The sequence below is a fragment of the Tenrec ecaudatus genome, chromosome 4, assembly GCF_050624435.1.
Source record: "Tenrec ecaudatus isolate mTenEca1 chromosome 4, mTenEca1.hap1, whole genome shotgun sequence".
Taxonomy (NCBI): Eukaryota; Metazoa; Chordata; class Mammalia; order Afrosoricida; family Tenrecidae; genus Tenrec; species Tenrec ecaudatus.
The window spans coordinates 7,450,713-7,457,955 of NC_134533.1; the positions used below are offsets into that span (position 1 = coordinate 7,450,713).

Here is a 7,243-nt window from a genome sequence, read left to right on the forward strand (position 1 = left end):
GAAGTTAGTGGAGAAAGGTTGGCTTTGAAGGGAGAGAGACGGGGGTCCAGAGGAGAGAAATTACGATCGAGTGGAGAGAAGCTGAGGACCAGTCGGGAGAAGTTGAGGGCCAGTCGAGAAAAACTGAGGGCCAGCTGGGAGAAGCTGATGATCAATAGGGAGACGTCGGAAACCAGTGAGAAGCTGAGCACCAGTGAGGAGAAGTTTGAGGACATAAGTGAAGCTGTGGAAAGAGTGATCGAGTTGACTGGGAATGATCCCACAGAGGAAATCTCTTCAGAACATGTGGAGGGAAGTGCTGAAGACCCAGAAGGGACTGCAGAAGAAATGGACGTTGAAGGGTTCATCTTGCATGATGAGACGGATATTGCTGATGAGTTGGTTTCTCTGGAGGAGAAGAGTGTTCCAGGTCAAAGTACCTATACTGAGACAGAGGAGGACAGAAGTTGAAAGAGTGACAGCTGGAGAAGGAAATAGTACACCAAGGACCGACTTACTGGTCCTGAGAAGGGGGGTGGAGGTGGGGGAGGGAGAGGGACTGAAATGAGCCTAAGACAGAAGGGTGGGAATACATTGAAAAAGAGCTCCGGGGGTGGGGCGGGGGGGAAGAAGAATGGCTCCTGGTTCCTTGTTGAAGAGCGATTGAAGAGCTTCTGGGTTTGGGCTGGTTTGGAAAAATTTAAACACAAGACTGGGTCGATGAGACCTGGTTCAGGAGGAAAATGGAGGCCTGAGCCAGGGTGACAGGAAGGCATGGATTGCAGAAGGAGACAGATGACAGGAGCCAACCAAGCACGGTTCTGGCCCAAGGTCTGTGTTGAGGGCCCTGCAGAAGAACGAGAGGTGCCAGGGACAAAAGGAGGAGGAGACCCAAGAAAAGGTTCCGGAAGACAAACAGAAAGGCCCGAGCTCATGATGGTGATTATGTTGGTGGGTTTCAAAGTCATTTCCTTCCCGATTTCTGTCTGTACCGTCCTCTAACACGTAGCCAGTGTTCCAGTCTGATCTGACAGGTCTCTCAAAAACTATCCAGAATCATCATCATCGTCGGCTCCACTATTGGAGCCCTTCCCTGGCACTCCCCGATGTCCACATCAGATAGGATCATTTACACATTGAGGCTTTCCCCCATAGGTAGCATAACAATCGCCTTTAAGTGTCCCCTTTGGTGGTATTCATGATTTAAGATTGTACACTACCACTGCCACACTATCCCCCCCCCCCAAATCCTTTTCCTCACTCCAGAGTGAGCAAGAACCTCCCATTTTCCTCCCGTGGACCCAGCCACCACCAACCTACTCTTTGTCTCGCTGAATTCCCCTATAGAATATTTAAGTGGAATCAGACAATGTCTTTGGTCCTTGGTGGTGGTTTGTACATTGTGTTTTATTGTCATAAATAGACAGGCAGCCAAATGGTCATCGAAAACATTTTTGTGTCAACAGTCTTCCCATGTGTAGTCCAGTGACATTAGGTTCATGTTTGTTCTTAGAAGAAGCCCAGTGTCCCCTAAGCGTGGTGTCTTCCTGCCCCATTCACCCCACCACCCCCACCCACTAAACAATCCAAACACTGCCACTGAGCCAATTCCTGAAAGGGCCGGTAGAACTGCCGCTGTGGGTTTCCCAGCCTCTGAGTCCTTCCCTCCCTAAGTGTGCCTGTCCACTACAATTGGAATGTTCTTCATTGTAAGCACACTGAGAGTGCCATGGTTCAGGGGCTCAGCTGCTCACCAATAAGTGGTCAGCTTGAACCCCTCACGAACCTTTTCCCAAGGAGAAACGGGGTACTCGGAAAGACCCCCAGCCTTGGAAAGACCGGGGGACAGTTCTAGCGTACCCTCGAAGGTTGCAACCTAATAGCAAGCTGCTTGCTTTTCTCCTTTGGACCGGCCTTTCGTTTTACTCCCTCCCACAAGGACTTTGCTTTATTTGCTTGGTGAAGTTTTCAGTGTGGAAATGGTTACACCATTGACCAAAGCACAAGTCCAGCTGCCCCAGGAAATGGGTCCACACCCCTCCGTAGCTTGCTCTCTCTCTCTCAAACTTCTGCTCAACTTCTGGTCTTGACCATCTGAACTCACGCAGACAGGTTGCAAGATGAGATCAGCGAGCACGTGGATATTCTTATCTATGCTGGGCAGTCCTCGGAGGCTTGCCCTGTTTGCATTACCCTATCGTCCCAGGCAAGCATTTCCTAAGAGGTACCTTCTACCCTCAGTACATTGCCTCCCCGGAATCTTTCCGTTCCTTTACAAATGGCTTTCACCGTCCCAAAAATATGCCGGATACTTGTTGGAGAACTTGTTTTCTCTAATTCCCGGACCCAGGAAGGGTGATGAGTGTAATCCTCTGGGGATAGTTCCCCCATTTTGTTTCATTTTACTGGTCTTTTTGAAGAATTTGGGCCCGTTTGTTTGTAGATGCCCCTGTCCTTGATTTGTCCTTGTGGTGGTCTTGGTTCGGGCCTCTCATTGCTGTGGTTCTTGACGGCTGGAAGAGGGGACCAGAGGCCCTGGTTTCTCTGCATAGCACTCGACACCTCAGAAGTGGCTTCTCATTTGTCTGTCCCCTCATGAGTGGGTGCTCCCAGAGGGCAGCCCCAGGGTCTGCTTGGTTACCTGAGCTGGTACCTAGGGGCCACTAAGGACCTACCTGTGGACTGAATCTCTCCAATTCAGGGATCCTGTCTGCCAAAGTAAAAGGAGTCCTGGTGGCATAGTGATTTTACATGGGACTGCAGCCTGCAAGGTCCAAAGTTCAAAAGCACCAGCCACTCCATGGGCAAAAGCTTGGGCTTTCTCCTTTCACAAAGAGTCGCAGTCTCAGAAACCCACGGGGCAGTCTACAGGGTCTGTCCCCCCCTCTCCTATAGGGCCGCTGAAACTGCAGCAACTGAGCGAATGATCTGTCCAAGTGCTACTGCTTTAAGAATGTTCTCTGTTCTTGGCTGTCTCTCACATGTGTTTGGTGAGATGTCTGATACGGCCCTTGTCCTATACTTACTCCTGAGGCTTGAATTCAAGATTGCCCAGCTCTGTCCCTTGGCTTTTGAAGACCTGCTCCTTCGTGGCCTCCCTGCTGGCCTAGCCCTCAGGGCGTCCAGATCCTCTGTTAGGATTGAGCTGGTGTCCTGACCTGGCCTTCTGGGTAAGTCCCCTCGGTTCCCTCTTTCAGGCTCCACTAGTTCACCTTTTTGAGGGGCCAGAAGCTGGCAGCTAGCTCCCTTCCTCCATCCTCTGGGGACTCCGATCCCTAGCTCTGAGGTGTGGACAGCTGTAAAGATAAGGTGCAGACAGACCCAGCCTGGGAGGAGGGCAGCTCTTGACAGTCACAAGCGTTACCATTTATGGCCCTTCTTGTAATCATCAGAGTAATTGAAGAGGCCTACAGGAGCCAGCACCTCCCTCCCGGCACCCGCAGCCCTGGGAGAGAACCAGTCTCCTCATCAGCTTCCCCCCCCCTGCAGAGAGCCACCAAAGTGCACTCAGCCTGGCTGCCCCCACCCTGCGAACAGCTCCATCAGCCTGCAATGCAAGGTCCGCCCTCCTGGGGGCTGGGGAGGCTGGGGAGGTGGGACTGGGCTATCCAACAACCCTGCCATTCATTCAGGGGCTGCTCACTGAACCCTGAGAGGGAGAGGGAGAGGGAGGGGGAGAGGGAGGGAGGAAGGGAGAGGGGGAGGGGGAGAGGGAGAGGGAGATTTCCTTCAGAGCAGGAATGCCCCTAACAATAGTCTTTTCTTTCCCAGCTCTTATTCCGTGCACCCCAGGTCACCACCACCCCACCCACCCCTACTCCTCCCCCCTTTGGTTCTCAAAGCCCAGGAGTCAGTGGCTTCTTTCCATTTCCGGGACAGAACTAACCGAACGGACTGGGCCCTGTCTCGGTGGTGGTGCGTGGATGCCAGCTGCACAGACACCAGTTGACCTGGGCTGGGTGCCCACTTCCTCCTGCGAGGTCAGCCACACTCCTCCCAGGCCACGGAGATAATCCGAGCCGCAGATAACGGGAACAAACAGCAGGCGTCTGTAAGGGCGCACCATAACACCCCTTCCTTTCCCCCTGGAGTTCACCATAATGTACATGTTGAGGGCGGTGGGGGCTGCGGGGGGACTGGTGGATTCGGGTAGTCAGTGGTTCAAATCCACCAGCTGCATCCCAGGAGAAAGACGAGTCTGGCTGCTCCCATAAAGACCCACAGTCTCAATACCCTAGATGGGGTTTCGTGAGCCGGAGTCAACTCCGTGGCAGTGGATTTGGTCTGATTTATTTTTTTTAATAAATCGTTTTACCGGGGGCTCTCACTGCTCTTATGACAACCCATGCATCAATTGTATGAAGCACATGAGTACATATGTTGCCATCATTTCCTCTCTACTTGAGCCCTTGGCTTAAATTATGGTGGTGGTGTTGAGTTCTTTCCCTGTTCCCGAAAATCCTCATCTCGTGCAACAGAATGAGTTCAAAGCAAAGTGACATGGTTTGGATATTGTTAGAATGCCCCCTTGGTGGGTCTTATTCATTCCACCCACACTGCCCCCACTTCCTGTGCCAGCTGAGAATGCACGCAGTGCCCAAGACCAGCGCGTGGGGGAGAGTGGCGGGGACAGGAGCAGAGGGGCAGGATGGGGAGCTGTGCTGGGCGAGAGCTAAGGCTGGAGTGAGGGCGCCTCTGCAGGGGACTGGCCCCAGAAAGCTCTGTGCAGGAACTGCCCAGTGGGGCAGGAAGGTCCACGGAGGTGGACCTTCTGAGCAGGGAGAACAGCAGGGCAGAGGCGATGCCAGCAGAGGCGGGGCTAGAGCAGGAGCTTCATGGCGACCCTATAGGACAGGGTAGAACTGCCCCTGTGGGTTTTCTGAGACTGTATGTGGGAATAGTACGCTTCATCTTCCTCCCTCTGAGCCAGCTGGTGGTTTCGAACTGCTGAGCTTGCAGTGAGCAGCCCAATGGCTACCCCTCTTTGTCCCCAGGGCGCCTTGCCTCAAATGCAGGGTGGAGGACTTCAGACTGTGTTCCGGAAGTGCCAGGCTATGATGCCATCAGTTCCGCATTCTCTCAGATACCTTATCCTGCCAGGTGTCCAGTCCAGTCCTTGCCCACCATAGGCATTAGGGTAGTGAGGGCCCGGCTGTGGAGGCGGGCGGTGCGGTGGCAGCCGGAGGATCGGGGCAAGAGGCTTGGCAGGATCTGCTGGTGGGGCGGAAGAAGGCGGCATGGGACTGAGAAATGAAGACCTCGTTGCTAGGTGCCATTGAATCTCGGCTCCAACTCAAGTGAACCCACGCACGGCAGGATGACCCCCTGCTTGCTCCCGCCCCGCCTCACCAATGTTATGTGGGAGCCTACAGTCGTCGTCACGGAACCTCTGCTCTGCCCAGTATGAGGCCCTCCTCCTGGGGCCTGGTCTTCCCTGAGAACACCCAGTCTCACCACCCTCCCCGCTAAGGCCCATTCTGACAAGATCACAGCAGCGGATGGGTCTTGTTAAGTGCTTACTCTGTGCTGGGGTCCCCTGAGAAGGGATTGTATTATCACCCCCATTTCACAGATGAGGCAGTTGAGGTCCATCTGAGGGACAGCAGCACTGGCAGTGAGGGGGTGGGGAGGCTGGAGCCCAGGGACTCAGCGGCTGTAACCTCAGTGTGATGGGTCACGCAACTGAAGGGACCACCCTCGGGAGCAGTCTCACCCGAGCCGCCCACTGCTCCCCAACCTGCACAAACAAGCTGTCAGGTGCCACCGCAGCCCACGGCCTGTTAGGTTCCCCCCACAGAGTACTTTTAGAACCAACCCTTGACAATTGAGAGATTTTACATTCAAACCTGCGTTCTGGCCTTTTTCTGGGAAAAAATAGTAAAACAGTGCTGGTCACCTTGGGCCCATGTTCCCACATGAGCTGGGGGCTAGAGGCCCTCTGGACGCCAGCCTGCCTGGTCCCCTGCCCCCGAGCTCTACTGATGTCATCCCCGCTATTCTGTTCCCCCACCAGGTGTGCCTCGGTTTGGTCCCTGCCCTGCATGGCACCTTTGAGCCTGCCGCCCATGGCTTCTCCAGCAAACGTTGACAATGACGAGGACAGAAGAGAGAACACCCCCGCCGAGCTCTGCCTGCCACGTGGGTCTTTCCGCTCCCTGCGAGAAGCAGCGTGCCCACCCACGCGTGAGCGCCGCAGGGAGGAGGGTCCCGGGCAGGTAGGACAGAGGCGGCCTGCTGCCAGTCTGTGAGCAGGACTAGAAAAGCAGCCACAGAAAATGACAGAAGTAAATGCAGCTCTGAACAAGCCGTGGGGCCTTTTCTTTGCTGGTGTGGTTCACTTGTCCCTGAATTCCGTGCTTGAGTTTGGAGCTATGTGCTGCGGACCTACTGTCATGTTATGAGGAAGGTGCTTAGAAAAGGAGAGTGTGTGTGTGTGTGTGTGTGTAACCTCACACCTACGTAGCTTGCTATATGCCCCCCAGATTCCGTGTAAGGACCTTTCCCCACCGTTACATGATTTGTTCGGTGCTGAAAATCTCTCTGTCCCATCAACGTGAGGCCAGGGGATGGGCAATGCGTCTAAGGAGTCCTGACAGCAGAGTCGTTCAAACGCACGGCGCTAACTGAAAGGTTGGTGGTTCGAAGCCACAGTCGCTCCGTGGGGGAAAGATGAGGCATTCTGCCCCCAATGAGGCAAGCTCCTCGGAAACCCCATGAGAGGTGCTGCTCTGTCCCGCGGGGTCGCTGGGAGTCAGCATCGACCCCATGACAGTGGGATTTTCAAAGGGGTCACGCTAATCCCCATGTCAGTGGGCAGGTGGGACCCATGGTGATGTGCTGTTTCTCCTGGGGTGAGTTTGTTGACAGTTTTTACACTGCGCTTAGATAGCAACAGGAGTCCCAGGAGCGGGGCAGAGGGGACCACACATTGGGCTACTGGCAAGGTCAGCAGCTGGAATCCACCAGGTGCCCCTCAGGACAAAGAGGAGGCTCTCTGCTCCTCTAGTGAGCAACCAACCGTCTCCGAAATCCTACGGAGCAGTTCTCTGTCCGGTTGCGTGGCTGAGAGGGGAGGGCCTCGGGCCAGGGCAGCACGTCGTAGGCCCACACAGGAAGCAGAGCCAAGAGCAGGCTTTGCTCAGTACCTGGTGCCATTCCATCCCGAGCGGCGGCTCCCTGAGTCAGGTGTTACAGGAAGCTAGCCACCTTCTTCTAGGGCGGCCCAAGTCCCCGAGGGCCAGCAGCTGTCAACCCTCGACCCTGT

General features: G+C 54.8%; 1 long non-coding RNA gene across 1 annotated transcript; it reads left to right on the top strand.

Moving 5' to 3' along the window:
- The first annotated feature begins 614 nt into the window (after positions 1–614).
- LOC142446234 (uncharacterized) lies at positions 615–6,560 on the top strand. The gene is made up of 5 exons (XR_012784037.1): positions 615–930; positions 3,013–3,149; positions 3,372–3,538; positions 3,751–3,959; positions 5,993–6,560. It is a non-coding gene; the product is annotated as an uncharacterized LOC142446234 (long non-coding RNA).
- Positions 6,561–7,243: the final 683 nt, after the last annotated feature.